The 15829-nt window shown below is 48.4% G+C and overlaps 2 pseudogenes; both read right to left on the reverse strand.

Annotated features, from left to right (window-relative positions):
* Window positions 1-10429, reverse strand: part of LOC127773415 (stem 28 kDa glycoprotein-like) — a 33998-nt pseudogene extending 23569 nt beyond the window's left edge.
* A 3887-nt stretch (window positions 10430-14316) lies between these two features.
* On the reverse strand, window positions 14317-15060 carry LOC127773417 (uncharacterized; annotated as a pseudogene).
* Between the last annotated feature and the right edge of the window lie 769 nt (window positions 15061-15829).

The raw sequence follows: 15829 nt of genomic DNA on the forward strand, positions 1-15829 counted from the left end.
TATAACCCAAGCTAACAAAGGAGCATGGTATCAAAATGGCATGGCTATAACAATAGGTAAACACCCCATAGTAACATTATAAAACAATGCAATATTGGAAGAAAAACAATAGAGCATTTGCAATATAGGATCAACATGTTCAAGTCACAAGCATGACTTGCCTTGCTCTGCTGCTGGAGAAACCTCGGCGACTATCTCGAAATACACCGGAGCGTCGGAAGAACCGGAGTCTAGCGACATACAAGGCAAACATTGCAAACAGGCTATAAGGCTACTGAAACAGAGAACAAAACCATTTTTAATGGATTCTACACATTTTTCTTGATTTACTGAGACTTGAATGGGCTTAAACGGAGCACGGATGAATTAGTTATGAATTTTAGAAGATTCACTGTGTTTATTACTATAACAAAAAGTCCTTAAATCATTTATTGCGCAATAAATCCCAGGGCTGACGTCATCAGGGGGCGGCGCCGACACGCGGGGCCCACCGGTCAGCGGCTCGAGAGAGAGGGAAAAGGGGCGCCGGCACGCGGGCCCCACTCGGCAGCGGCTCAAAGGGGGGGCGGTCCACCGTGGACCGGGACCACGCGGGTGGTCCACCGCCGGTCCACGGGACTGACGGCCCAGATCGCCCCCGGGGCTAATCGGACGGACGGCGGCGACCTGGCTCGGCTCGGCTCAAGGCCGGCCGACCGGCCACGGCGATGGCGACGGCGCGCGCGCGCACGCGTTGCCAGCGACGGCATACGGCGGCGGAGGCGTCAGCGCGAAGGCGACGCGAAGGCGGCGGCGCTAAGCGGCGGCTAGGAAGGAGAGGGAGGGGAATAGAGGGAAGAGGGATGCCTCACCGAGAGTGGCCGGCGCGGAGGAAGACGACGGCGAACGGCGACGGCGACCACGGGCAAACGGCGGCGACGGGCGGACGAGGTCCGGAATGCCCTAAGAGAAGAAAAGAGAGAGGTTAGAGGGAGAGAGATGAACCACGGCGATCGGAAACCTTGGCCGAAGGCGGCGGACATGGTGGCTCTCACCGTCGCACGGTGGGAACGGCGCTCCGGCGGCGAACCTCGACGAAGGAGGGGTGGACGAGGTGGATCTCGGCCACGCGAACCCGACGGCGGCAACGGCGCGGTGCGGTGGTGAACCTAGCAGCGGCGAGCGGCGGCCGGAGCGGCGAGAAAGGCGGCGGCGGGTGGATGCACGGTGCGAGAGCGTTGGAGAGCTCGGGAGAGTTCGGCGAAATGGGGAAAAAGCGAGAGGGGGCGACGGCGGAGCTTAAATAGGGAGAGAGGGGGCCAGACGTGGCCGGGAGAGGCAGGAATCGCCGGCCGACGTGGGGGAGTGGGAGAAGAGAGAGAGAGAGAGAGAGGCGGGATTCGAAAATCGAATCCCGGCCATCTCGGGCGCGGGCGCGGGCGGGAGAGAGAGGGGTGGCAGGCGCGGGAGGCGCGGCGCACGACCGGGGCGGGCGACGTGGGAACGGGCGGCCGGAGGAAGGGGACGACCCCGACAGGTGGGGCCCACCTGTCGGCGTCCTGGGGAGATAGGGGAGGCGGGCGGCCGGCCCACGCGGCTTAGCTGGGCCTCGGCCTTCGGCCGGCCCAGCGGGAGGAGGGGGAGAAAAAAAAGAGGAATGGGCTGGCGGCCCATTCAAAGGAAAAAGAGAAAAGAAAAGAAAGAAAAAGGAAAAAGAAGGAAAAAGGATTTTTCCTGGGATTAAAATTGCATGTGCTCAATTTTAATTGGTTAAAATTATTTCTAGGGCTCTGAAAATTCCACTAAAAATCCTGTTAGTGAATTTCGATATGTAGAACTCAAGAAAAATTCCACATGTCAAATTCGATTATTATTTGTATTACTTTCTTAGGGATTTCTCTTTATTTGCACAAGTATTTTCTTGAGACCATTTATAACTTCAATTTAGGCTTGGGAAAGAACTTTGGGGTGTGACATCCTCCTAGGATATCATTTGTGAAACCTGATGGTACCAGACATGATACATATGAGGATCATGATACCTGTCACGCCCGGAAATTCACTAGTAATTTCCAAACTTATTTGTATATAAAATCCTCGTCCAGGAATCAGCCGAGGTACACAAATTGACAATTTAATATACAAATCCATTATAATAACATCTTTACATACTTACAAAAGAAAAGAAAAATAGCAGCGGAATTAACGGTCTAGCGATGGCTTCAGCTCCACTCCCACAGGCAACTCAACTAGGGTATAAGCCAAACGTCTTCTCCTTCTAGATCCTTTTTCTTCAACTGAGGTTGATTGATTATTGCAAGGTGATTATATGACATACTCAACAAGCCACACAGCAAATATGCCCATGCTGCTCAGGCCCAACCATTCTGAACAACCATACCCGGCTATACAGATCTAACTCCAAACCAGGAGTTAAGCAAATTATTACCAGTTATAGCATCAATAATTATTGTGAGAGGTATGAGACTAATCACGAAAAACATTGCTCAACCCGCCCATGACCGTGGGCACAGCTATTCGAATAGTTTTACTCTGGCCAGAGGTGTACCACTAGCCCTACAAGACACAGCCTCAACATCATGTCTACCATGCGTCGCGATACTGGAAAGTACCCGAATAGAGGTTGTGACAATACCCCTGCACAACACAACTCACCACAGTGCACCATTCCTAGATCATAATCACCCCCTCTATAAATATAACCAGAGGCATGGACTCCTCAGCGACCCCCATGGACTTCTCGCCGCTTGTCAGTCTGGTGCCCCGCAATGAACCATGTTATACAAAAGGTAAAGCCGTTGCCCACGCTGGCTTATGGTTGGCACGGTTAATGTCTCACAACAGTAGCTCGTGAACCGGTCCTTAATTGTCATGAGCACGATATTTAAAACCATGTGCTCAAAACCCACCATTGTCAAGTTTTAGTTGGCAAATAATTAATTAACCAATCACGATTGACCATCGTGAGCTACCATTAAATATAATCATAAGTGATAGTGTAACATTAGTTATCCCAATCATGTGCTAATGTTTATAAGCATGGCTAAGCAATTTATATATATATGTATATATATATATATATATATATATATATATATATATATAGCATTTAGCTGAACCAAACCAATATATAGGTTCAAGCTAATCAATTTATTACCCAATGTATCAAGGAATAGGGTATTCAATGCAAATTGGCCATAACAAAGGAATAAGTTCACACCACCCGGTGACATTCAAAAATAAATGCACGGTTGAAATAAATAGAGAATTTAAATATAGGATCAACATGCTCAAAGGAATTGTGTTTGGGATTTGTGTGACTTGCCTTGCAATAATCGGTCTTCAATTAGTCTTCTTGAACACTTCCGACGCACTCACGAACCTTCGCAACGACGGAAACGACAAGCTAACAAGCAAAACGAAGAAAAAGACTAATAAAAACCAAATAAACAGTACATAAAAGTAAACAAACATGTAGATCATGATTTTAGATGAATTTAGAGAGTTGAACGGCCTCATTCCGACTTCATATGAATTAGTTATGAATTTAAGATTAAACTGATTTTAGCCTTATACAGAAAAGGATTAACGATTTATTTTAGAAAAGAAAAGAGCTTTATGACGTCACTGATGACATCATCGCCGGAATAAGACACTGGACCACACGGTCGCCGGCGCTAGAGGACTCAGCCGCACCAACCGAGGGCATCTATGCGAAGAGGACGACGAGGCGAACTCTCCAAGGGGCGGCACGACGACGAACGACGATGGAAGACAACCAGCGATGAGCTCCGAACGGCGGCGAAGTAGGGACGACGACGACGGTGGCTTTCCTGTGACGAGCAGCGGCAACGGAGGGGTGGACGGGCTTCTCCTCGGTGCTCCGATGCCAAGGGAGTTGGCGGCATAGGTCGGGGACGACCGAGGCGACGGCACGGCGCGGATGGAGGCGAAGCAGATCGGCTTGACGGCGTCGGCGGCGCTCCGGCGGGCTTCGGCTTTGGCCGAGTGGTGGACGGTGTGTGGCTCCTCCTCGCGAACCCGATGGTGGCGACGGCGACCGGAGAAGGCGGCTGCAAAGGCGGCGCGGCGCGGCTGGAAACTTGGCGGCGACGGCGGCGCTAGGGCAGACGCGGTTAGGGCGCTACGGCCGACTGCGAGCTCGGGCGATGGTGGCAAACGAAAGAGGAGAGGGAGGGGACTCTATTTATAGCCACGGGAGAGAGAGATCGGGCGTGGAACGCAAGGAATCGCGCCGGGAAAACCTAGGGTTTGGTGGAGAGATAAACTCGAAAACGAATCCAAATTCACGTCTAATTCAAAGGGATAAAACTGGATTTTTGGGGAAAAAGATAGAGGAGGATAAGGGAAAAAAATCCCCTCAACTAATTTTCGGAATACACGAGAGATAAGGCCGGATTTGGAGGGGAAAAACTGAGCCAACTCGGTCTCAGTTCGGCTGTCCTGAGGTTGAAGATGAACAGTAGCAAGGGACGTAAAGCTGACTTTCTCTGTGAGCTTCCTTTACTAGGCCGGATTGAAGGAGGGACCTGAAATGGACTTCGGAGAGGGATAAGGCCAGCCGAAAGGAAGGGAGAATGGGCCGAGGAATGAAGGTGAACTTTTCCAGTTTCAGCCCGAAAAGGAAAATGGTATTTAATTTACTTTTCCAATTAAATTAATCAGTAAAATGATCTTTGAATTGTTAAAAATACTTCCAATGCTCGAATAATTTCAAGAAAAATCTTGAAAGTACTTGAACACTATAAATATTTAACAAAGTTATAAGAGGACCATTTAATAATTAATTTAATATGTGATTAATTACTGAAATGTTCTTTGTATGATTAAAATTAGGAATTAAGTTCCGAAAAATCCGAGAAAATTCCAGATAGTATAATTAACTATGGCGAATTTAATAAAAATTAAATCCAGCCATACTTTATTTTTAGCAAATTTTATTTCCCACATTTAGCTTCACTTGTAAATTACTGAACATTTAATATAAATTCTAATAATAATTTATTAAATAATTTATAAATCCTAAAACGAAAATCAGGATGTGACAATACTCCCAGGTATCACATGATTCTCCCAAAGTATCACCTATGAAACCTGGTGAAACAGGACATGATACTAAGGATGATCATGATACCTCCCAGGTTTAACATGATCCTACTTAAGTATCACTTGATACCTCGCAACTATCATCTTCTACGTGGCAAGAATCATATGATAACTTATATGTATCACTTGATAACTAGCTGGTATCGGGTGATACATACCAGGTATCATGCGATTCTACCACGTATCAGGTATCATACGATTCCTATCACATATCAGGCGATACTCGTGAGGTATCATATGATACCTATCAGGTATCGTGCGATTTCTACGACGTATCGGGGTGATACTTGTGAGGTATCATATTCAGATGATACCTACTAGATACCAGGAGCTGGGCGTCGAGGTGTCGAGGCATCGTCGCCAGCGGCCGCGTCCTCTCCCGTCCACGCTCCACACTGAACCCAAACCTCATCGCCGGCAGCCGCTTCCTCCCCCGTCCATGGTCCACATCGGAGCTCGTCGCCGACGACCATGTCCTCCGTTGGGAGCTCATCACCGGCAGCCGCCATCACCTCAGCCGGCGACCGCGTCCTCCACGCCAAAGCTTGTCACTGGCGCCGCCGCCATCACCACGCAGGATCCTCCGTCGTCCACGCCCCACGCCAGAGCTCGTCGCCGGCACCGTCTCTGTCACCACGCAGATCCTCCGCCGTCCATGCGACCATGCACCACGCCGGAGCTCGCCGGCAGCCGCGTCCTCCACGCCAGAGGTCGTCGGCGCCGGCCGCGTCAGCGCCACTGGCGTTAGCTTCATCTGTGCTGCTCCCACGGTGGCTTGCGCTCTCGCGTCTGAGGGAGGTGGACAGGGAGCGATCCCGTTGGGACAGTACCCCAACGGGATTCCGGCATATAGCAGCCCCCAAAAGTTAATTTAGATTGTTTTTTGCAGATAGATCTCTTAAGAAACCCGTATGTAAAAATATTGCACTGACCAGCCACACGTCGTGTCTGTCTCCTTTAATTAATTATTCTCTTACCTATCAGCCTCTGTCCTCATTTCTCTCCATGTTCTCTCTAATCGATCGGTCCCTTCTCCCTCGTATCCACTCCTCCCCTGCAGGCAGCGATGTGAGTCTGAGGGCATCTATGGTGGGCTTCTGGCAGCGGCAACGAAGGCAGCTTCGGGCGGTGGAGGCAGAGGAGCGTTGGGCTTTCGATGATGGCAACGGCAAAATCAATGGCCGCAGCCACATACATAAGAGTTGGTTCCAGCGTCTTGCATGGGCTTCGAACAACGACGGATCCGGTGTTGGAGAGCTCGGTGATGGTGGATGCTGCGTTGGGAGCTTGGTGATGATGGGGTGCTCGGTGATGGCGATTCTGGCACTCGGGAGCTTGGCGATAGCGGATCCAGCAGCACCGGCTTCGAGAAAGGCTAATCCGCCAATAACGGCCTCGGGAGTTATGGGGCCTCGAGGTGACAATGACGGTGTTTTTAACGCTTGGGAACTCGACGGCGGCAGATCTGCCACCGCTGGTCTTAGCCCTTAGGAGAGGCTAATCTGCCGCTGCTATCCCTTGGAGCTGCGGGGCCTCGCGGTGGCGATGATGATAGCGGATCTAGTGCTTGTGTGCTCGACGCTGGTTGATCTAGTTGCGCCGACCTCGAGAGGGGTAGATTCGCTGGCGTTGGCCGCTGGACCTGTGGCACCTTGGCGGCAACACTGATGATGGCGAACCGTGGTGGTAATGACCAACTGCGGCAACGACAACAACGGCAACGACAACAGCGGCAGCGACGGTATATCGGAGCTAACTAGGGTTTTAATTTTACGAATTATTTTCACAAGTGGGCGACTTAACTGACCACCTGCGAAAATCATATTTCCGGAGTGGGTGCGTCGCCCGATTGGAAAAATGCCGATGTTTATATACACCTATGGGGAGGCGGACTGCTCAACCATTTGCAAAAATAGGTTTTAGCCGTTTGCCAAAAAAACTTTTATGTAGCCAGGAGAAAGTTGATCGCTAGCCACCGACTACAAATCGTCGGATTAGTTCTCATAAGATACTAGTCAATGGGATAGATTAGCTAACTTGCTCCCCCATTGTAATCAGTGTGATATATTTCATAGCTATATATATAAACTGGAGTTGGGTTATTACCCATCCTAAGTGCCTGAAGTAGTATAAAAATCCACGTCTCCCATTTGTTTTATAGTAATCTTGTGTATACCTCTCCCATCTATTTTATTGTAATCCTCGTGTATACCTCAGTAGCACCATCCTCATCCCATGTAAATAACATTTTCGAGTATAGCTCGTCGACAGATCTCAAACAAAAGAGTACAAAGTTTTAGATATCGTCCGGATCAACAATTTTGTATGTAACTTGATATTAGTGAATGGCAATAGTAAAAAAATATTCCATGAAAGCATTAAAGTTTTCATATTATAGGAAGTACTACGAGAATCTATATAGGAGCTTGATTGACCTCAATCACGTTTAATATGAATTTTCAACTTTTTAAAGTGTGGACATTCTAAAGTACGTAGAAACCCTTGTAAAAATATTGGCCAAAACTTATAACGAATATTTACGCACCTAAATGTTCCATATTCGAAAGCCTTCCAACTACAAAGTTGTATATGTCATCGAACTGTACACTTTTAAGATGTCAGCGAACTCTACACTTTTAATATAGAACAAGCCACCATCTGAGGTCATTTTGAGAACTAAAAGGACAAAACCAAAAATAGATCTGAGAAAAAACAAATTTTTGAAACCATAATGATCTCTTAGGAACAAACCTTGAATTTGAAAGTCGTTGATCCCGTCGAGGGCTAGAATTTTCTTATAGAACATACATGTGTCTATCTAAGGTTGTTTGGAAATATAAGAAAAATACATTCAAAACAGATCTGAGATAAAAAAAGAATAATTCAACCATCTCAAATGAATAAACTTTCAGCAAGAAAAGTTGTACATCTCTTTGAGGGATACAATCTTCATATTTATCATCATATCCGACTTCATTTGAAAGAGCTGCATATTTCTTTAGCATGAACATAAATTATGCAAGTTTTATTCATTGTTATAGACCTAATTAAGTGACAATACACCAACAAAATATGCACAATGAGGGTAGAAATAGGAAAACCACCTTACTTTCAAGTAAAACTGCTATGAAAATTCTGCATCAAGTTTTTTCTACTATCTGGTTTTGAAATTGTTGGGGTGAAAAAGTACTTTATTTCAATGAAAATGGACTTTAATTTGAGAGAATTTCAAGAGCTAAAAATCTACTTGCGGCTTTAAATTGCCACTTGTTAAAGCCAGTATCTGGTAAAGCTAAAGTAGGGCAAGGCTAGAATAATTTAAAATTTTTGAAATAGAGATGTACCATATTTGTTATCTTTTTCTAAGATCTTCCCACACTCATCAGTTTTCTCCTTCACGTATATGAAATGAAAAATCCAATCAATAGTGAATATTTTAATGTAAGGTACTGCTTGATCCATTGATCAATAATTACAACCAGGCAACATAATACAATGATCAATGAAATAGCCAACTGGTTTGGCATGCCAAACCAGCGTTATTACAAATTTAAATCTCATCTCTCACAAAGCAAACTAAGAAGGAAATCCAGCATACACGTCAAAGAGTAAGTAACCGCGCGCTAAGAATATTTGATGACAAGAAATTAAGTAAATGAAACACACGCGAACTTGCATCCACCGATATAGCTAGCTGGCTAGCAATAATGTTGGTGGCCCACCTAGGCAACGTAGTACATGGGATTGGGGTACTTAAAGGTGCGGCAACCCTCCGGTGATCCGAGGATGTCGCTCCACTGGTCACCGATGTTGCCGACAATGACATAGCCGGCATCCACTAGCTTCTTCCGCTCACTTGTCTTGAACGCTTGAGTTGAGGTCTGGAGCCCAATCGGCTGGAGCAGTAGCTTCTCCCAGCTAGAGTAGCCCTGTGAGAGGAGGTTGTGGGTGGTGATGGCTATCTGGTCCTCGGTGCGGTCGGTTAGGAACACCGGCTTGATGCCGAGCTGGAGCAGCCGTTGGTAGAGTCGCAGCGTCCCCTGCAATGCCGGTGCGCTCCCTCCAGCCACGTACTGGAGGAAGTTCGCGTGGTCGTATGGCTGAACTCTAGAAAGGGGAATGATGATTTAAAGATGGTAATCGCCAACCAGTAGTACAACGTGTTATTTATGTTACTTCTTTTTATTATACGAAAGATCCAAGCGCAAATACACCACTACGCAGGCACATTACACTAACATGCCCATGAGAGTGACAGCGACCATGTGCTAGCTAGTCACTTAATTACGCATTAAATTCTTATTGAACATGTACTCGTGTGTATGTAATATTTGTAGACACTAGGATTCGAATCACGGTTTGGAGGAGTCATGCATCCACAACACTACCATGACAACGTCTGTGTTTTCTCATACGGGTCATTGTTGTTGATATTATGATCATTATTAAAAATCTAATTATATAGCATATATGTTTGTTGGATATTTTTGAGTATTAACTATAGCCTCTTTGATTGAAAAAGAGTTCATATATAATTACAATTTGCTAATTGTTATTTGGAGTGAAATAAATAAAATAGTAAATCACTTATATTTATAAAATTAGAATTTAGGTTTATATTAGAATTTAGGTTTATTATTTTTTAGAGGGAAATAATTATAAAATTTTATGCAAGATAAAAATACGGTTGCTATAATTATGTCGACACACTTTTTGGGACTTTTTTAAATACATGAAAAGTAAATATATAATTTAGGGATTTACAATGTAAGTGCATGACTATTTTTTCATGAAAAATATGATGGGATAAATATTGATAATAAAAAAACAAGTTTACCTAGTGTTTGAGTATATATACGTACCCGTAGCCATGCTTAGCCTGGTAGGGCACGGTGGAGAGTGCGGTCTCGTCGACGTCGAACACCCAGACCTCCTTGCCACTGCCGGAGAGCTTGAGGCTCTCGGCGTAGGCGACGGCCTCGTTGATCACCACGTCGGAGTCGCGGCCGTAGCGGTCGCCGGTGATGTAGTCGGCGACGTATTTGGCGCAATCCGCCGGAAACGTCTTCCACCCGATGATATTGTGCGCCTCCACCGCCGTCCTCACGCTGCCGCAGTACGGCGGTGGCGGCGGCGGCGTTGGTGGCTTCGCCTCCTGGCCGCTGCAGAAGCAGGAGCCCGCCGCCGCTGCCACCACCGTGAGGAGGAGGAGCAACCTCGCCGTCGGCATTGTTGCCCTCTCCTTCTCTTGAGCTGTGAGCTGCTTTAGAGGAGATGTGTGTGATCGAGGAGGCTGTGAGCTTCAGCGAGGAGGCCATGGGGTTTATATAGTAGAGGCGAGTGATTGGTGAGGGAGTCGCTTCACGGAGGTCCGTATGTTCTTCGAGGTGCGACGTCGTACGTGCGAGCTCAACGTTTGACCGGCGAGATCAGCAGCTGGGTGCATGCTCCACCGGCCGGACTAGCTTGCCGTAAGTTGTGGATTACGATCCCGTCGGATGACGACCGTCGACGTCGACCGGAGTGCGACGGGGCGCCCGGCCACCGACACACAGGGGTCAAGTGTTAGAAATAACGTTGTTGTTGTTATTAATGTCGCTTCTTGGTTGCGTGGTAGAGTGCGCTTCATATGTGTTTTGTGTTATAATACGTATGTTTTTCTAGTACCTTTCTCTAATATTACTAGCAGAGGGGCAGGCCCGTGCATTGCAACGGGATTTGACAAAAGTTATAATAACGGTTTCACCTCGTGGTCAAGTATATATTTGAATCGAACCTTGCTGAACGTACAACGATGCCATCCGATTGTTGTCCGACCGTGTTACGGCGTGGGCACAGCTAATAGACGCATGCCAAGATTCATCACGGCCTGAATCATGTATCGTTTGTGAGGTTTTTATCGTTGCTTTGATCATACACTGGGGTCGAACAACAACGTCGTATCTCACTACTACAAAAGTGATTTTTCTATACGAGACCCCATAATTTTTGCAAACGGACCATAACTAGTGGCGCCTGCAAAAATCGCGCGGCATTTTCGCAAACGGCTCCTTAAGAAGCCCGTATGGAAAAATCGATTTTCCCATACGGGTCTCTTAAGAGGTGCACATGCAAGCGGCTCACTTAAGCGCCCGCATGGAAAAATCGATTTTTCCATGCGGCTCACTTAAGCGCCCGCATGCGAAAATAAAATTTGAAAAATTTGAAAATTTGAAACTAGTGTATCTCACTCATACGAACTCCAAATTGGATGATTCTTTATCCTAAATGTTTCTAAAATCATGCTCTATCATGTTATTGTGTTATTACTGTTATTATTTAGGCCATTTTTTCTTGTGACTTTGTTTTATCAATTTTAAATTTAAATTTCAAATCTTCAAATAATATTATGAAGCAATAAACGATTTCAGCTGAAAAAGTCAACAACAATAAAGTTGTATAACTCATCAAGATCTATAATTTCTATTTTGGTCATTTCTTCATTTGACAAAGTGATACTAACATTTTCACAAAATTTACATCTCTCTCTTATAGTTTATAAAACTATATAATAGATATGTACATTCTGTGAATAATCTTACAAATCACTTTGTCGGATGAATAAATGACCAAAATAAAAGTTATAGGTATTAATGAGTTACACCAATTTGTTATTGACGACTTTTTCAGTTGAAATCATTTAGTATCTGAAAATGTTGTTTGAAGTTGTTATAATTTGAAATTCAAATTCATACTGTTCAAACAAAGTCATATAGAAAAATGACCAATAGAAAAGTTGTAGATCTTGATAAGTTATACAACTTGTTTTTGATAACTTTTCCATTTGAAATCATTTACTACCTAAAAAACTATTTGAATTTCTTATATTTCAAAATTCAAATTTATATAGTTCAATCAAACTTGGATGGAGAAATTACCAAAATAAAATTGGTAGATCTCAACGACTTCTACAACTTTATTTTTGGCAACTTTTTCATATGAGTTTATTTAGGACCATAAAATTTGATTCGAAGTTCTCACATTTTTAATTAATTTTTTAATGATTATTTTTACATGCGGACCACTTAAGGAGCCGCATGCAAAAATCTATTTTTCCATGCGGCTCCTTAAGTGGTCCGCATGCAAAAATATCAACAGTTTTTTCAGTTTTTTCCCTCCTCACCACTTCAAAAATATTCATCTCCCCTCCTCTCCTCTCCTCTCTCTCTCCTCTCTCTGATATCCTCACCCCTCTCTTTTTCTTTCTCTTCCTCTCTCACTCTCTTTCTCTTCCTCTCTCTCTTTCTCTCCTTTGCGCGTGGCCAACGAGGGGGCGCCGAGAAGCGGCGGCAGGCGGCGTCGAGCAGCGGGCAGCGGGCGGCGGCGGCTCGGCTTCCTCGGCTCGGCGGCTGACAACGACGACGGCCGCGGTGGGAGCGGCGACGGCGGGCGGCGGGAGCGGCTACGGCGGCGGCGGCGGCTCGGCGGCCGACAACGACGACGGCCGCGGCGGGGGCGACGGATCCGAAGCCGCCGCCGACGGATCTGGCACCGGTGCCGACGATGGGTGGCGGGGGCGATGGATCCGCCGTCGGCGACGACGCTGGGCGGCGGGGGCGACGGATCCGCCGCCGACGACGACGGCCGCGGTGAGAGCGGCGACGGCGGGCGGCGGGAGCGGATACGGCGGCGGCGGGCTCGCAGCGGGGTCGCGGCGGCGGCTTGGCAACCTCGGCTCAGCGGCCGACAACGACGACGGCCGCGGCGGGGGCGATGGATCCGCCGCCGGTGACGACGCTGGGCGGCGGGGGCGACGGATCCGCCGCCGATGACGACGCCGAGCGGTGGGGGTGACGGATCCGGTGCCGCCGCCGACGGATCTGGCGCCGGCGACGGCGGGGGCCGGCGGGAGCGATGGATCCGCCGCCGGCGACGGCATGCGGCGTGGATGCGGCGCTCCGGTGGCGGGCTAGGGTTTGGTTTTGGGTTTTTTCGATTTTATTTTTTTTTGTTTGCTCAACTTATTTTCGCATGCGGCCGGTATGAGCAACCGCATGCGAAAATCCTATTTTCGCATGCGGTTGCGCCGGCCGCATGCAAAAAGGCTGATTTTTACAGACGATTTCGGCACAACCGCATGGAAAGATGGTTCTCAGCCGTATTGAAAAACCATACCTGTAGTAGTGTCTATATTATTTTCGATTGGAAAATCATGTTCTAAATACTTAATAAAACGATATTTCTATACAAGGACCCCTATAGATTACAACCACACCGTATCTAGTCCATCTGCAAAAATCGAGCTTTATTTTCGCATATGGCTCACTAAGCACTACTACATTCAAGATTTTTCCAAACGGGCATTTTGATTTTTCCGTGCGGTTGTCCGGCCCGCCTGGAGCCAATCGTCTGGGAAAATCAGCATTTTCGCATGCGGGCGGTCCAACCGCACGGGATAATCGATTATCCCGTGCGGTTGTGTTATACCCTTCTATCTTTATTTGTATTTTATTCTAAGCGTGGTAAGGATATTGAATTACACATCACTGCGAACTTATTCACTCTTCGAAGCCCCCTGGCCGAACCGGAAACGGTGGTACCACCATAAGTAGGTTTTTTCGGTATTGACCAACAAGTCCCTCTCATTGAGATTAATACCAGCTTGCAGGCAGTTTCAAATTCAAGAACTTCATACAGAGCATCTCGATCAAGGCTGACCCCACGAAGATCGAAGCCATTACCAGCTGGCCGATTCCAACGTCCATCCACGACATTCGGACTTTCCATGGCCTTGTTTCATTCCTACATTTCTTGCTTCTTTGCGAGAGAGATCTTTGTCGTCCTCTATTCGTCAACAGATGAAGAGTACTGCCTTGGAGGGGTAGGGGTTGTAGGGGAAGAACCAACCTTTTCGGGTTACGGGAGACCGAGGCAGAGCAAGAGTGTAGCTTCAACCGATCCCCGGCGACATCTTTTAGGCCGATGTTGGGCGTATCAGCTATCTCACCTGGAGAGTGAGGAAAGAAACGGTCCTCGTCATTAAAGGAAATTGTGCTTCTTCAGTTCTACATTAAAATTGTGAGTAGATTCTTCAGTTTTAAGCTGATAAACTTGGTTTCGGGAACTTTGTGGGAGAAAAATAGAGCCATTTGGAGCGGAGGGTAATCGGTTTATGACAAAAACTGCGCTTTCAAACACGTCCGCACGGAATCAAAAATACCAAAAATAAAACAAACGAATCGGTCGCTCGGTGCCGCCGCGGCGCTCGGCTTGCTGCCGAACCGCCGCCTCGTCGATGTCATCATCTGGGTCCTCCTCGTCGACGTCGTCATCTGGGCCGCCGCCGCGCCCGGTTCGCCGCCTCGCCGGCCGGCTCGCCCACTCGCTGCCGCGCCCGGCTCACCCAGCCGCCGCCGCGCCCAGTTCGCCACATGGCTTGGTTGCGGCCGCGCCCAGCGCCCGGCTCGTCCAGCCGCCGCCTCGCCCGCTCGCTGCCGCGGCCGGCTCACCGCCTGGCCTGTTCGTCATCGTCGGCCTGCTCCCGGCCTCCGCCTTACCGTCGTCATCGTCGTCGCGCACACGTACGCCACTTCCGGCCGCCGCCTCGTCGTCGTCGTCAGCCGCGCGCCGAGAGCCGCCTGGAGGAGAGGAGGCGTCGGCACCATGCACAGGAGGAGGAGACGAGGCATCGGCCCGGCCGTCTCGCACAGCCGCCGCTGTCCGTCCCGCTGCCGCCGTTGCCCAGGCTGCCGCCGTCGCCCAAGCCGCCGCCGCCTAGAGCCACCTGGAGGAGAGGAGGCGTCAGCACCATGCACAGGAGGAGGAGACGAGGCGTCGGCCCGGCCGCCTCGCCCAGCCGCCGCCGTCTGCCCCGCCGCCGCCGTCGCCCAGGCCGCCGCCGCCGAGAGCCGCCTGGAGGAGAGGAGGTGTCGGCGCCATGCACAGGAGGAGGAGATGAGGCGTCGGCCCGGCCGCCTCGCCCAGCCGCCGCCATCCGCCCCGCCGCCACGCCCAGCCGCCGCCATCCGCCCCGCCGCCGCGCCCGGCCACCGCCTCGCCTAGGGGAGGGGGAAGGAGGAGGGGAAGCCAGCCGGGGAGGAGCTAGAGGCCGGTGGGAAGCCGGAGAGAAGAGGAGAAGAGATAAGGTAGAGAGAGAGATGTGGAGTTGGGAGTGGTTGAGGTTGTACGGGAAAAAGGGAAAAAGGAGGAGAGAGATAGGGAAATTTTGAAGTGGTTGGGAGGGAAAGGAGGTAGGAATATCCCATGCGGTTGGGTTAGGACGCCCGCATGGGAAAATCGATTTTTCCGTGCGGGCGACACCCAGCGCCATTTTTTTATTTTTCCGTGCGGTTCCACTTACGGACCGCGTGGAAACAAAAGGGGGGATGTCTAGGAAAATCAATGTTGTAGTAGTGAAGAGACCCGCATGAAAAAAATCTATTTTCCATGCGGTCCTCTTAAAGAGCCGCATGCAAATATGAGCCTATTTTCCCATGCGGTCCTTTTAATGGGCCGTATGTAAAAACAGATTTTCATACGCGGACCTCTTAATTGGTCCACATGTAAAAATATTCCTTCTCTTTTACATAGATATTTTCTCCCCTCCTCAGTCTCTTTTCCTTCTCAACACTTCAAATTTTTCCACTTCACCTCTCCCCTCTCTCTCATTCTCTTCCTCTCCGCTCTCTCACCGAGAACTCTCTCATTCTCTCCTCTCCCTCTC

This window comes from Oryza glaberrima, chromosome 5 (assembly GCF_000147395.1).
Source record: "Oryza glaberrima chromosome 5, OglaRS2, whole genome shotgun sequence".
In the NCBI taxonomy this organism is placed as follows: Eukaryota; Viridiplantae; Streptophyta; class Magnoliopsida; order Poales; family Poaceae; genus Oryza; species Oryza glaberrima.